Consider the following 15,168-nt stretch of genomic DNA (forward strand, 5'->3'; position numbering starts at 1 on the left):
GTTATATATATATATATATATATATATAACACTTCAACTGATAATAGAATACGCGCGGCTTTGTGAATTTGAGACCACGAAATATAAAATCGAAGAACATAGCGTCAAATTACGAAATAGGAGACAATTTCGCTAGAACTGTTAAGTTTGAAGAGGAGAAATTTAATTCATAGAATTTGACGTTATGTTATTTAATCCTATCTTATTTATGTCAGTTAAGTTATTTTTTTTTATCTTTCGATTCCTCGTTATTCAAGTAATAAAGTGGACGTTGTTCTTTGTTTTAAACGCCACGTTTGAATCGAATTTACTTGTTTTAGGCCATTTTTAGTTAACATTTAAAAGACGGAACTTTTTTACTTGATTGTATTTACTGTGCGTATCTTCCAATTTCTGAATTGGTGAGTCATAGTTGATTAAGGTTTCGTGAATGTTTTAATGAGATGTTAGGCTATATTATAAAAACCGTGAATGTTATAATGAGATGTTACATTCACGGTTTTTATAATATAGCCTAACATCTCATTAAAAGATAGCGTATTATAAAAACCGTGAATGTTTTAATGAGATGTTAGGCTATATTATAAAAACCGTGAATGTTTTAATGAGATGTTAGGCTATATTATAAAAACTAAAACACTTCCATATTGAATGCTAGTCGATAAACCTTTATCGAAAACAAGAATCATAAATTACAAGTTGCATAAAAAAGATATCAGCATCAAAGGTACCCATAAATGTACTGGAATGTTGGAAACTTTAAAATAATCCTGAACTAAAAATAAGAATAATCTCAGACTGTTTGGCACGGTATTAATACAAACACAATCCGGTCTGGTTTGAAACATTTACAATGGAACTTTTAGCAGTTCAGAGGTATAAAATGAAGAGAGCCAAGATTTCGAATGCAACGAAGAACCAATAAAAATAACACTAATTGGTAAAGAAAACATGTTTCGACAGATGCTTAAATTCACCAGTTTCCGCTAAATATACATCCTAGTCTTAATAAAGCACCAGTCGGTCATGAGAATTCCAACCATTTAAATGTTGATGTGTATTTTATATTTACCAAAGAGTACACCCAACAGCAAACAAAGACACTTACAATCATATACCGAAGAAATAGGTTCTCTCAAACGCCTATAAAAACAGTAGTTAGGACATAAGAAAAATGTGAATCGTAGTCAACTACCTGGTTATCTGGGTGTTAGCACTCAATTTTCGCGTCTCTTGCGTGTATATTTAGGATTACAGTCGAAGTCTATATCTAAATTCAATATGTTTAACTTTAAGTCTAACACAAAGCGATCAACCACAGTAGGAATAAAGAAAAAATATTTTTTTAAATTCCATTCAACCGGATAGTAGACTACGGATTAATAATCTTTCTCTTTATCACATGTTACACCGAAAAACATTTAGATATGAATCTCGAAGGGCACATTGGATATCTAATATATAATTTCTGCTGAGAAATGACCTTCCAAAACGTGGTCTTGACAAAATAATAAAAAACAAAATCTTAGTATTATATATATCATAGTTAGAATGGTAACCAGTTTGTAATAATCAACATTTTTTTTCAAAACTCTCATAACCACGTGATAGTCTTAATGCTTATCGAAATACACATAAATACCTGTTAAATAAGTTGATACATTTAACTACTTTTTTTTCCTTATCACTTGCTCTTATAATACGTCTGTACATCAACCGTTAAAAAACTTTGTTTCTTTTTATCACAATAACACATTTTTAACAGATATTCTGAGAAGACACAGCAGATCATTTTATGGCTGTACTAATATTTCATATCAAAATCAAACTATTCTTTCATGGAAACAAGCACTGAATAAAATAGGGGAACTAAGCAAACGGCAAAAAGAAATAGTAAAGTTAAGAGTTTTGATATAACTCTTATGTTTTTTTTCTCAGGAAGAAAAATAATACTGTTGTATCACATAGCAACAAGATTTCGCTTTCCATTTCAAACCCGTGTTGGATACAAATGGGATTTTAAATTACACCTCTGGATAAACATTCTACCGTGTGATAAACCAGTTACCTGGAACACCGTCACGTGAGCCTCGTGGGACAAAATCTAGTTTGAGATGACGTAGGTAAATCGCTTCAACTCGCATTGAACTTAAATTATACTATCAATCATTTTAGTTTTGGCAATATAAATAAATAAATAAATATATATATATACAGATATGCTGTACAGTGAATGTCACAAGTACATTTAAAGGTAGTTTAAAAATGAATGTTAAAGAACGTAATTTCATACTATAATAAAGTTAGAGTATTAAATTATAGTCCGTATAACAAACAGGAAATATTGAAACACAATCATCGTCACAAACTATTAATAGTGTATTTACTAGTGAATTACGTGACAGCAGCAAACCATACGTTACGTGTCAATCACGCACACACACACACACATGTACTGGAGGAATGAGCGCATACTAAACGTTACTACGGATCACATTCAGAAACTAATATTTTAAACAGAACTCCGATATGAATCAGGAATGAAACAGTTAGTAACCATCTCGACTCTTAAGGCTCTGGTGTAATCTGGAATGATGAAACAGTCAGTAACCTTAAAGCTCAGGTGTAATCTGTTCTAACCTTGTCTTAGTTCTGATTGGTGGCACGTTTCACGTGCCAATAGACTAATTTTACTCATTTGATATCAAGAGCAATCCTCAGAAGAGCTAAACAGCGTTGTTTACACGGAGCAATTTATACAGCGTTGTTCACAAGAAGCTAACTAAACAGAGTTGTTTAGACAGAACAGGTTAACCAGCGTTATTCACATGGAGCTATTTAAACATGGGGCTAGTTAGACAGCATTGTTTACACAGAGCGCATTAAACAGCGTTGTTCACATGAGGCTAGTTAAACAGCGTTGTTCACATGGGGCTAGTTAAACAGTGTTGTTTACATGGAGCTTGTTAAACAGCATTGTTCACACGAAGCTTGTTAAACAGCGTTGTTCACACTGAGCTTGTTAAAAAGCGTTTTTCACACTGAGCTTGTTAAACAGCGTTGTTCACATGGGGCTAGTTAAACAGTGTTGTTTACATGGAGCTTGTTAAACAGCATTGTTCACACGAAGCTTGTTAAACAGCGTTTTTCACACTGAGCTTGTTAAACAGCGTTGTTCACATGGGGCTAGTTAAACAGCGTTGTTTACATCGAGCACATTAAACAGCGTTGTTCACACAGAGCTTGTTAAACAGCGTTGTTCACACTGAGCTTGTTAAAAAGCGTTTTTCACACTGAGCTTGTTAAACAGTGTTGTTCACATGAAGCTAGTTAAACAGTGTTGTTCACATGAAGCTTGTTAAACAGTGTTTACATGGTGCGAGTTAAACAGCGTCGTTCACATGAAGGTTGTTAAACAGTGTTGTTTACATGGGGCTTGTTAAACAGCGTTGTTCAAATGAAGCGTGTTAAACAGCGTTGTTCACAAGAAGCGAGTTAAACAGCGTTGTTCACAAGAAGCGAGTTTAACAGCGTTTTTCACGTGGAGCACAAAATCCCGACTTATTTTAAAGAAAGTACTATGCCTGAACCACATCTTTACAACTTGAACATTTCGATCCCAGATTCTACAAAGATGAAGTCACTGACTAAGAACCCTAATATTCTGAAATATCAGCACTTGACATCCGGGCATCATATTCAATTTACCTTTTATTAAAGCTCTTGCCATAAGCATAAAAATAGCGAAGTCATTAATGTTGTAACACTGAGAGTCTTAAACTTTAAAGCAGTTTTATGGATTAAGACTTCTTGTACTTGTCCAGAAAAAAAGGGGCGTATCTCGAGTAATACAAAACTGGTGACATTTCTTTGTACTCGTGGATATATATTATTATTATTTTCAACTATTAACTATTTGATAGAAATATTAACCACACGAAAAAATAATTTCTTAACCAAACCATCATTGCATATACATATATATATATTTCCAGCAAATAAAAATCAACTTAAACATTTTTTTTTTTCAATCAGTTGCACACTAGAGAAGAACTTATCTATATTTCAAACACTAAGGGGAGAACAATCTATCTCAGCTTATTTAGAAAATAACTTGTACTGGTTAGCATTATTTTGTATAGGAAAACATTTACATAACGAACTACAGATAAAGGCCAGGTATATGAATGCAGATTTATAATCTACAAGCATTCCTAAATATCAGTCCATCACTTGTAGATTACAGCTATTTCTGTTTATAAACCTAAAGACGAAAAAATGACCAAGTAAAAAGAAAATAAAAGAATCAGTTTTCTCTATAGAAGTACTGCTAAGAAGCAAATCTGTGGTACAGTTAAGGTTATGGATGAAAGTCCGGATAATAATCCAGTGGAGTAGGAGGACGTTTAACATTGGGGGAGTAACAGTGGCTCTTTAACCGTTCACAAACCGGCATTTTTCTGAACAACAAAATGATTTTTGAAACATGAGGGGAGAACGGCAAAACATAAATTGGCCATTTGAAAAATTATTAGGAGCTCTAGCTCCCACTGTTCTTACTCCACTGGAAACGAAACAGTTAAGTCGTTGGTTGAAAGTAATGATATAAAACGAAGAGTCGAAACGGTTAAATGTTTGGTTGAAAGTACAGCTATAAAACGAATAAGTGAAACGGTTAAGTCTTTGGTTGAAAATAAGGCTATAAAACGAAGAGTTGAAATGGTTAAGTATTTGGTTAAAAGTACGGTTATAAAACGAATAATTGAAATTGTTAAGTCTTTTGTTGAAATTACGGCTATAAAACGAATAAGTGAAACGGTTAAGTCTTTTGTTGAAAGTACGGCTATAAAACGAAGAAGTGAAACGGTTAAGTCTTGAGCTGAAAGCACGGTTAAGAAACAGAGTCGAAACAGTTAAGTCTTTGTTGAAAGTACGGCTATAAAACGAATAAGTGAAACGGTTAAGTCTTTTGTTGAAAGTACGGCTATAAAACGAATAAGTGAAACGGTTAAGTCTTTTTTGTTGAAAGTACGGCTATAAAACGAATAAGTGAAACAGTTAAGTCTTGAGCTGAAAGCATGGTTAAGAAACAGAGTTAAAACAGTTAAGTCTTTTGTTGAAAGTAAGGTTAAGAAACAAAGAGGTGAAACAGTTAAGCATTGTGTCGAAAGTACGGCTATGAAATAAAAATGTGTCTTTGATTGAAAGTACAGCTAGAAAACAAAGAGTCGAAACAGTCAAGTTTCGTTTTTTTGTTGTTGTTCCCTTTGAAAAGGCACAATATCATACCCCTGACGATAACGTCACAAATATTCATATGAAAACAATAATATTAATGAAGTTTATATTAAAGACTTGTATTTCCCCGGCAGGTCAATTCTAGCACCATAGCAAATACAAAGTATTTACCACACAAGATTCATCAAAATAATTTTTATTTCCTTTTACCTTTTCTTCTTTTCTAACAGTCTGAAGACTATATAGTAAGAAAACCGAAATAATGTAATATTTAAAATTCTAGGATTTACCACTTAACACGGTGGCTGAAATATCCAGAAGGTCACAACTTTTACTTTCTCGCGACTTTTTATCGGAATTCAGTTCAAATTCAAAGAAAAGTCCCATCGAGCAGACTTCCCATCTCTGAAATCTATAAACATTTCAATGACGCTAATGGCAATAACAATTTTAATCAAATGAGACACACGCCATTGTTGGTATGGATAGTTTTGGATTATCTAAAATTAACAGGAAAAGTTTATACATTTAGAAGTATTTTTTTATTCGCTTTCAAATATCTGTTAAAGTATTAACCTGTTTATATATTAGAATTACTTTAAAATTTAACTAGAGAGACAATAATCTTTTAATTAACCATCAAAATGACAAGTTTTTCTTTTATAACTGAAATGCACAATTTTGCTAATGCAGGTACAAAAGAGGGAGTGTTTTATGGCGGTAACGATATAACAGCTATATTGTTAAAGTTATTTATACATTTAGTTTTTATTTTATTTTAAAACTTCATCTAGCTGTTTAGAAAAAAGCGATTATATTACAATAATCCCTTTTTTAAAGTTCATTCGCGTGTGTATGTATGCTCGAATTCTTCAAAATACAATTACAGGCTATTAATGCCTATTGTGCCATCCTTTTTCATTTGACGGCCTCTTTTAGACTTCACCCACAAATTTGTTTATCTACATCTAACCACTTTTATCTCTGGAAATAGGAAGCTGTTTGAATTAACTTGATTAATTTATTTCTAAGCTCTGATACGCGGCCAAACGAAATGGCTTGGACTTCAGCTTTGCCAAATACTAACTTCAAACGGCGTAATTACTGTTTGGTTCTGTAAACTTAATAAAAAAGTCCTTCCTTGTTAACAAGATAAGGGGCGCTTTGAGCTGTACACGTAACCTAATAAGATAAATCAAGCTTATTTACCCAAAATACCCATATAACGTGCATGTACTTTAGGAAAAATAGTCAAAGAGAGTCAAAGGTGATGTTTAGGTTTCCCAGATATTCACTAAACACGCAAAAAATATAACAAGAAAAATCTATACTCGGAAAGACTGGTTACACTTTAACATTCGTAGTGTTGTTTCGACTGAGGCCACATGCTTCTAAGAATCAAACAAGAAAGATCTCCTTCGTCAACTGTGGAGGAACATCACATTATAACAACTATTGGTGTTGACATGGGTTTGATACAAATATCTACTGCCTTTTACTGTCGAGTTAAATATGTTAAAACCCATAGGGTAGCATAATATGTCTAGTTGGGCCTCAAGTGTCATTGTTTATGGTCCTAAAATGATACTTAAAGATATTAGTAATTGATATAAGATTGGAATATTAGCTAATTTCATGAACTTAGAGTTAAGAAAATTGTTTTTTGAAAGAACTAGCTCAACATTTTTGGATTAAATACAAAACAAACCAACGAATAACCCTTAAAAATGCAATCGGGAGTCTCTAAAATAATCGGAATAAGACAGTGCAAGATTAGAAATAATATACGATTGTTGTAATGAAAGCCAATCATATAGAGTGTTTCATCAACTTCTATAAACGATTGTTGTAATGAAAGCCAATCATATAGAGCGTTTCATCAACTTCTATAAACGATTGTTGTAATGAAAGCCAATCACATAGAGCGCTTCATCAACTTCTATAAACGATTGTTGTAATGAGGACCAATCACATAGAACGTTTCACCAAATTATATAAACGATTGTTGTAATAAAGGCCAACCATATAAAGCGTTTCATCAACTTCTATAAACGATTGTTGTAATAAAGGCCAACCATATAAAGCGTCTTATGAACTTCTATAAACGATTGTTGTAATAAAGGCCAACCATATAAAGCATTCCATCAACTTCTATAAACGATTGTTGTTATGAAGACCAATCATATAGAGTTTCATCAACTTCTATAAACCCACCACTTATCACAATGATATCTTATATAGAACGCCAATTGAGCTTGTCTTCTAGGGTTATTCTACTATACTTTTCATGTTAACTTTAATAGCATGGGACACTTGTTTTTGAAAAAATTTACAGTGATAGTATAATATTCAAACGTCATCATGGTACCTCGTGTGATACAAATATATTTATCCAAGAACCATTTGGGATCGATTCTTTTTTTCTGAAAACTAAACAACCAGTTGGTTTTTTTTCATGCATCCTTCCACAAGGATACGTTTTAGCAAGTTGTGTGACGTTTTAACTGATAAAACTTATCCTGCCAGTAAAGGGTAAACTGTGTTGAAAAAATACGTTCTGATGTGTCTGATTCTAGTAGGCTCTAAAGAACAGTTACACATAAGCTCCTGCTCAGACCTTAAGGATCAGAGAACAATGAATCGTCTGTGGGGAAGTACAGTTAAACAGTGCCGTTAGCTAGCGGATAGCATCATGTTTCAATGGCTCTGATAGATTGGGGGGGGGGGGTACAGCGGGTTTTAAATTGCTTTTGTACACGCAAAAATTTCAAGATAAATTTTAAGCACAATTTTGTTTTATCTAATGCAACAGAACTGATTATATGCTCCCCCGAAACTTTCTTATCTATGAAACATCATCACAATAGAACATTCAATGAAACACTAGAATATCGACATCTAAAGTTTTCTTTCAACGTGGAATATATGTTTTAGTTAAACGCGATATCTGTGTAATGCATATTTTAATGGCAAACGGATGCGCTAGGAAATAGTTTACTTATAAACCGAAAAAATCCTTTACTGACTTTCTTTCAGCACGTTTTTTTCTTCGATGATCAGAAGGAACAAAGATGTAAAGTTAGTTTCTGATTGAAAATGCTGCGTACAAGCAAAACTTTTTAAGTAAAGACTAATTTAACAGCATTACAAAGTAGGTCAACTGACCTTTTTCCAAGAATCAAAAATTTAGTCGCGAGAATGCTCTTTTAAATGAAACGAATTTCGAATCAAATTCTAATATTTTGACGGAAATAGAGCACACACACATTCATACAATAACACAGTACAGATGCGAAGGAATACAAGAAGTAACGGTAATATAAATGCATATTGCCTTGAAACAATCCAGAAAAATATCTCCAAAAAACATCACCCAAAAAGAACTGTTATATGAAACCTTTTGTAAAAACCAGCAAGAAGCAAACAAAGGATGAGAACGATTAGATGAAATGAAATCATATTGTCCAAAAAAAACAAAACAACGTTTATATGAATCATACTGTCCAAAACCAAAACAACTATTAGATGAAACCATATTGACCCCAAAAAAAAAATAACGTTTATACGAAACGATATCATCTTAAAACAAAATAACGTTTATACGAAACTATACTATGAAAAAACTGTTAGATGAAATAAAACTATCCTGACCAAAAATTGACGAAATCATACTGTCCAAAAAGGGAAAAAAGAGTGAAATTAAACGTTTAAGTGTGACCATATTGTAAAACAACAAAAGAAAAGCAGGGGTTTGAGGAACGTAAATTTGAACACGAGCATCGATTATAGGAGGATTATTGTGTATTTTTATTATGGTTACATTTAATATGCTGTGTTTTAAACCATTACACAGAAAATCTGATGTACTGCATCTGGCTTAATAAAAGGCCATTTTGTTTAACGAAAACGTGCATTTGCACCCATACTTTAGAAATGAAATGAATACAAACAATAGCTACATTTATGTTATGATTGCGGCTTTTGAAATAATTAATATTTCAACAATTTTCTGCAATACAAAACAAATAAGATTAGGTGACTCCCACACATTATGTTTTGTATGCATACAAAGTTATATGTTATAAAATAATATTAATGGCCTCCTCTCCTGTCAGTGCATCGTGACACGTGACCAGCAATAGCCTCATTCTTGTTCCCAAGGCAACAAAGTAAGCCAATATACATATGTAAAAAAAAAAGATATGTTTTTACGTTTTTAAAAACCCAAGAGAACAAAATCAGGCATGTTACAAGTTCTTTCTGAAATTACATCAATATTTACCCGATTCTTGTGTCTAGAATTGAAATATTAACAGATATTCTGTTTAGAATTGCTATTTGCTAACTAAATTACAAGCTTCCTTATAAATATTCATACACACGTCGGTCAAACATGCTATATAGAAGAGACTGATGGAGTAAATTCTGTAAAGTTTGATAACATTCTTTAATTATATTTAACAAAATAAAAATTGAAGTTAATACATTTGCATTAATAATTCTGAAGATAAGGAAGTCTCCTGAAGTATACTAATTAACAGTAACAGTAGCTTTAAAGTACTATCAACAATAATTAAAACATTTTAATACTCTTTCTAGTACCTATTAGAAAATTAAAGTGGAATTTGACTCATTATTTGTCACGATTTGACATTCAGTTATTATGTGCTATCATTAACGTAGAATCACGCGACACGAATATAATTTACTTTCTAAAAGTATATATATATATATGTTTTCTCCACATGAAGGACGACCTATAAAATAATATATTTCTTAATATTATCGACTTACACAAAGCTATTTATACATATAACCTTTATAAATGTTCAGTACTTATTCATAAATAAATATAAAATTCTTGACAATCAGTAACTTAAGGGGGCGCATGCTAAAGTAAATTATTACACGGTTGTAATCTTCACGAAATATCTATTAAGACTGAATGCAGTTCTGTAGCTTCTCACAAATGTTATTGGTGAGTATTCCCTACATAATTTTAATTAAAGTTTTTTTTTCTTACTAGTTATATTTAGAAAGAAAGTGTACAAAGGCGATTGATAAGCCGATTCTTAACCCGTGTAATGAACTTGTGCCAGTAACGTCAACTTCTTTACAACTGAATATCTAGTACAAGTATTTCAGAGGCCAAAGTGAACACTTAGAACTTTTGTTTTTTTTTTTTTTTACTTCACAGTTATATAATTACACAAACATCATTGAGTTCCTAAAAACAGTTTCTTGAACAACGTAGTCTGGCGTTGATAAATATTTCGCTACGTAGGCTTAGGACGAAAGTAATAGGAAAACGAGATTTATCCATTTGCTGCGGTACAGAAATGACGTTTCCAATTGCTAGCAGAATTTTCATCGACTGGTTTAGGCTCGCTTCTGATCGCCATAACAACAGTTTATTTACTATACGTGTATAATCCTGCTGTGGGGCAGTTAGGAGCATCGTGTCAAAACTCCCACAGCTGGTAGTGTATACAAGATTTACTTAGCTGATCTCCAAGTGCTGACAGGTTTTAGAAGCGATTTGCTAATCTCAAGATGATGGAAGATTTTGCGAATGTTATACTGTTCTCAAGGAAATGGAAGATTTTAAAGCGTTTTGCTTTTCTGTAGGTGCTGAAAGATTTTGAAAGCATTACGCTGTTCTCGAGGTGGTGCTAGCATATTTTAGGAGAGTTATTCTATTCTTCACGTGCTTATAGATTTTAGAAACGTTATGCTTATCTCTAGGTGCTGGCAGGTTTTTAGAAACGTTATACTTATCTCTAGGTGCTGGCAGGTTTTTAGAAACGTTATACTTATCTCTAGGTGCTGGCAGATTTTTAAAAACGTTATGCTTATCTCTAGGTGCTGACAGATTTTTAGAAACGTTATACTTATCTCTAGGTGCTAGCAGATTTTTAGAAACGTTATGCTTATCTCTAGGTGCTGACAGATTTTTCGAAACGTTATACTTATCTCTAGGTGCTGTACAGGTTTTTAGAAACGTTATACTTATCTCTAGGTGCTGGCAGATTTTAGAAACGTTATACTGATCTCTAGGGGCTGGAATATTTTAGAAACGTTATACTTATCTCTAGGTGCTGGAATATTTTAGAAACGTTATACTTATCTCTAGGTGCTGGCAGATTTTAGAAACGTTATACTGATCTCTAGGGACTGGAATATTTTAGAAACGTTATGCTTATCTCTAGGTGCTGACAGATTTTGGGAGAGTTGACTTCGAGGTGCTGGAAGATGTGGTAAGGGTTATACTTATCACGAGGTGCTAGCATACATTCGAAACATTTTGCTGTTCTCGAGATGTCAGCAAATATTAGAAGCATTATGATCTTTTATACGTTTAACTGCTTTTAATTCCACCAATGAGTTTTGAAGTCACGATCTTTATGAGAAGCTAGAACATATGACACTATGAAATATTCATATATATATATATTAATTATTGGTTAAAAGCAACATCTACTAAACATTACTTTTGAGTTAGCTTCAAATTTCTTTTTCGGTCGTTTCTCGGAAATATTACCAACGTTTTATAAAATAATTAAACACTTGTTTTATGTTGTCAGAAAAAAAAAGAGACCTGAATTATATTAATAAATAAATCTACTTTCAAACAATCCAGCTGCCTTCAGTAATGAAGAATAATTTGTTACGGAAACCTATTATAAACGTGGAAGGATTAACACGAAACATCGCATTGAAATACCTTAGAGCTACTTCCATATAAGGGCAAGTAGTTTTGTATCAAGCATCCAATCACACATCGACTAATAAGTGATATGTTGTGCGCGTACATCACCATTCGGAAAAACAAAAGCGCACCATAACTGTGTGTGTACATTGATTTTTAGTGACATATCAGTTTCCAGAGAACTGCATGACATTCTACGGTTACTTAAAAAAGAAAAGAAAAAAAGAAATCAAAGTGTTTTTTTCTCCAACGGTATAATAACGTGGATGTAGCAGTAAGTTACCAAAGCAGTTCACAGTGGAAACAATTGCAACCCCCCCCCCCCCACCTGTGCAGGTACTCTATTTACCACTAGATGTAGCAGACCAAGGAAACTGACTGTCTCAAACAACTCGTGTCTTGCATAACTCTGATAAGTCAGTGGTACTTAAACATTAGTATCATTTAAGTCGCACAACATCCGCTGTATCTGTTTCTGGCTTAGCAGCAGGAGGCACGGGTTTCTGGTGAACATCCTGGTGCAAGTGGTGCAGGGTGGTTCATAACTCAGTCTTACAAAGAATTCAGCACCACTGGTCATTTTCTCTGAAAAAATAAGATTAATTGACGTTTTTGTTCAATCTCATTTATAAATGAAACTCAGACACATTTAAAACCTAGAGAAAAATTGATAACTCGAAAAACTTGGAAGTATACCATGCATTATATCTATATCTGGAAAAGTTTCATAATTTGAACACTACAAAAATGCTTCAGGATTGTACTCAAGGTATTCTAGGTGGAAGTAATAGAGTAACATTATCGAAATCCTTAAAACAGTTTCTGGAGACTGTTTTGTTAAAGGGTAAAACATGCATTTCAAACAAGGGCGGCAAGAAAATCTTTAGACATCTTCCATTTTAAAATACTCTACGAATTGACTTCAAAAAGGTTTGGTGAATTTCTTCTCAAATATTAATATAACAATTAATATAATAAATATTACTAATAAAAACATTATTATTACAGTATTTCAAGACTTATATTAATCTTTACGCTTTTCTATATGTCGTTCATACTTTTGTTAAGTTATGAAAGAGAGAAAAAATTAGTTTTATCTTAAAATGTTTATGTTAGTGTGGAATAAGTTTTCACTGTTTAGCAGGTACTGACTATTGGTGAAGTATAGGATGTTCAGAACCATATATGTAGGGTGTTTATAAAGAAAACATCACATTTGGAATTAAGGTATCTCAAAACTGCTTGTACCGTATAGAGGAACAAAATAAGACCACATCGAGATTAACATGTTTTATTCAAGCAAGTGTGGACGTTTCGAAAACTGTTATAGAAGATATGCTTTCAATCACTCTCAACAAAAGCATATCAAGCTTATCTCTAAATGAACTTATCATCTTATCTGGAAAGTGTTCAGTGATTTTCGAAACAGCCTGTCCACTGACACGTATTTTGTTCATGTTTCGTGTTGTTGAAGAAAACAGAGAAAAGCAATACTAGTTTACTAAAACAACCATTTAGATATGCAGTATAATATAGTTACTATGTACAAACTTTCCTGAATAAAACCCAGGGTTCTCAATCTGCCTCTGGTGAAGTTTGGGTTCCTCCTTCTCCAATAATTTTTAACGTATATTCATCTTGAATAAACTTCTTATCAATAATCGCTTGTTAAAAGAAAGAATGATTTCAGAGGGTTTTTTTTTTAAATAATGAATACAAATAACAGAAACAATGTTAACCCCGGAAAATGTTTTCAACTGTTCTGAGGTATGGTTCTTTTCCACTACTCAAAGTGAGAATGTAACACAATCGATAAATTGGAACTCACTTGTTTGAAGAAGGGCGCATCCATACCAAGAGTCAGAAAATACTACATACAGCACCATGGCAACCTTGTGGAATCAGTGGATGGGCAGAGAGGTTGCTAGTAGGGAACATCGGGACCCGATTGTGACGTTGTTGGTTGCTCCCTGCCTGGGCAAGAGCACAGAAATGAAAATAACTTCAGGCAAGTTTACATACACATCTAATCAGTAAAGTAACTGGGCAGTGTTGGTCACTTAAAGGTTTTTACATTATAACATAATAAACGCAGTTAACAGACATCTTTGACTGCAGCACACTATGACTTTATTTGTACAAGAGTATTCTTATTTAAAGATTCAGAATGTTGTATGAGTAACGGGCTTCCTTCATTAAATAAAACAATCTGTAGAGTACTGGAATCGACCCGTTTATTGTCAAAGTAAAGGATAAATATTAGGCATTTCTCTGTTAACGACAAATACACATAATGAGAGTTTCTCATCTCTTAAAAAATTCCTCACTAACCCAAAATAAATAGTCAAATGATTTCTCGTAGATGAGGGAAACAAAGATGGCAAACAATGACGTCCCCACAGAGAAGACGTGCAAGGCAGAATCCATAAACTGTGACCGTGAAAAGTTAATAGTAATTTGAACTAACCCAAAATAAATGGTCAAATGATTCCTCGTAGATGAGAGAAACAAAGATGGCAAACAATGACGTCCCCACAGAGAAGACGAGCAAGGCAGAATCCATAAACTGTGACCGTGAAAAGTTAATAGTAATTTGAGAAACAATAAGCACCAGGAATAAAGAGGTTTCTTGTAACTCTGAATACGTATGCCGTGTATTACAACTCTACCAGCGAAATTAAATAGAAGGTTCTCACTTGAATTTAAGGCGGGATTCAACTACATTGAGAAACTGTAGTTGGTTTTAAAGGAAATAGATAGCAACATAACAGATCTAGGCTCATTGAACATATTAGTTTTATCAGTATTTTGGTTTCTTTATACGCACTTGTAACAATTATAACTTTCCAAAAACCAATAAAAAAACAAACCAAAAACAAACGTGCATTCAAATAAGTGAGATAAGAAAATCTTTACATTTTCCATTTTAAATACTCTACGAATTGACTTCAATTGACTTCAATTGACTTCAACCATGATTTTACCCTTAGCGGAATCCGTTGAACCGATCGATTTCCTTCGAAAAGGTTTGGTGAGTTTCTTCTCATGACCAAGGTGCTGTCAAAGACAACAAAACACATTAACTGTTTCTTCTCATGACCAAGGTGCTGTCAAATACAACAAAACACATTAACTGTTTCTTCTATTAACCAAGGTGCTGTCAAAGACAACAAACACATTAACTGTTCTTCTATTAACCAAGGTGCGTGTACAAATACAAC

General features: G+C 33.1%; 1 long non-coding RNA gene across 2 annotated transcripts; it reads right to left on the reverse strand.

Annotated features, from left to right (window-relative positions):
• Positions 1–647: 647 nt before the first annotated feature.
• On the reverse strand, positions 648–15,063 carry LOC111083615. Of its 2 annotated transcripts, none has more exons than XR_002609144.1 (3): positions 14,932–15,063; positions 13,776–13,917; positions 648–12,532 (listed from the first exon to the last, which is right to left on the reverse strand). It is a non-coding gene; the product is annotated as an uncharacterized LOC111083615 (long non-coding RNA). The 2 variants fall into 2 exon arrangements; XR_002609143.1 differs by having other exon boundaries at positions 13,776–13,921; positions 14,932–15,062.
• Positions 15,064–15,168: the final 105 nt, after the last annotated feature.

This window comes from Limulus polyphemus, unplaced genomic scaffold, assembly GCF_000517525.1.
Source record: "Limulus polyphemus unplaced genomic scaffold, Limulus_polyphemus-2.1.2 Scaffold10348, whole genome shotgun sequence".
Lineage (NCBI taxonomy): Eukaryota > Metazoa > Arthropoda > Merostomata > Xiphosura > Limulidae > Limulus > Limulus polyphemus.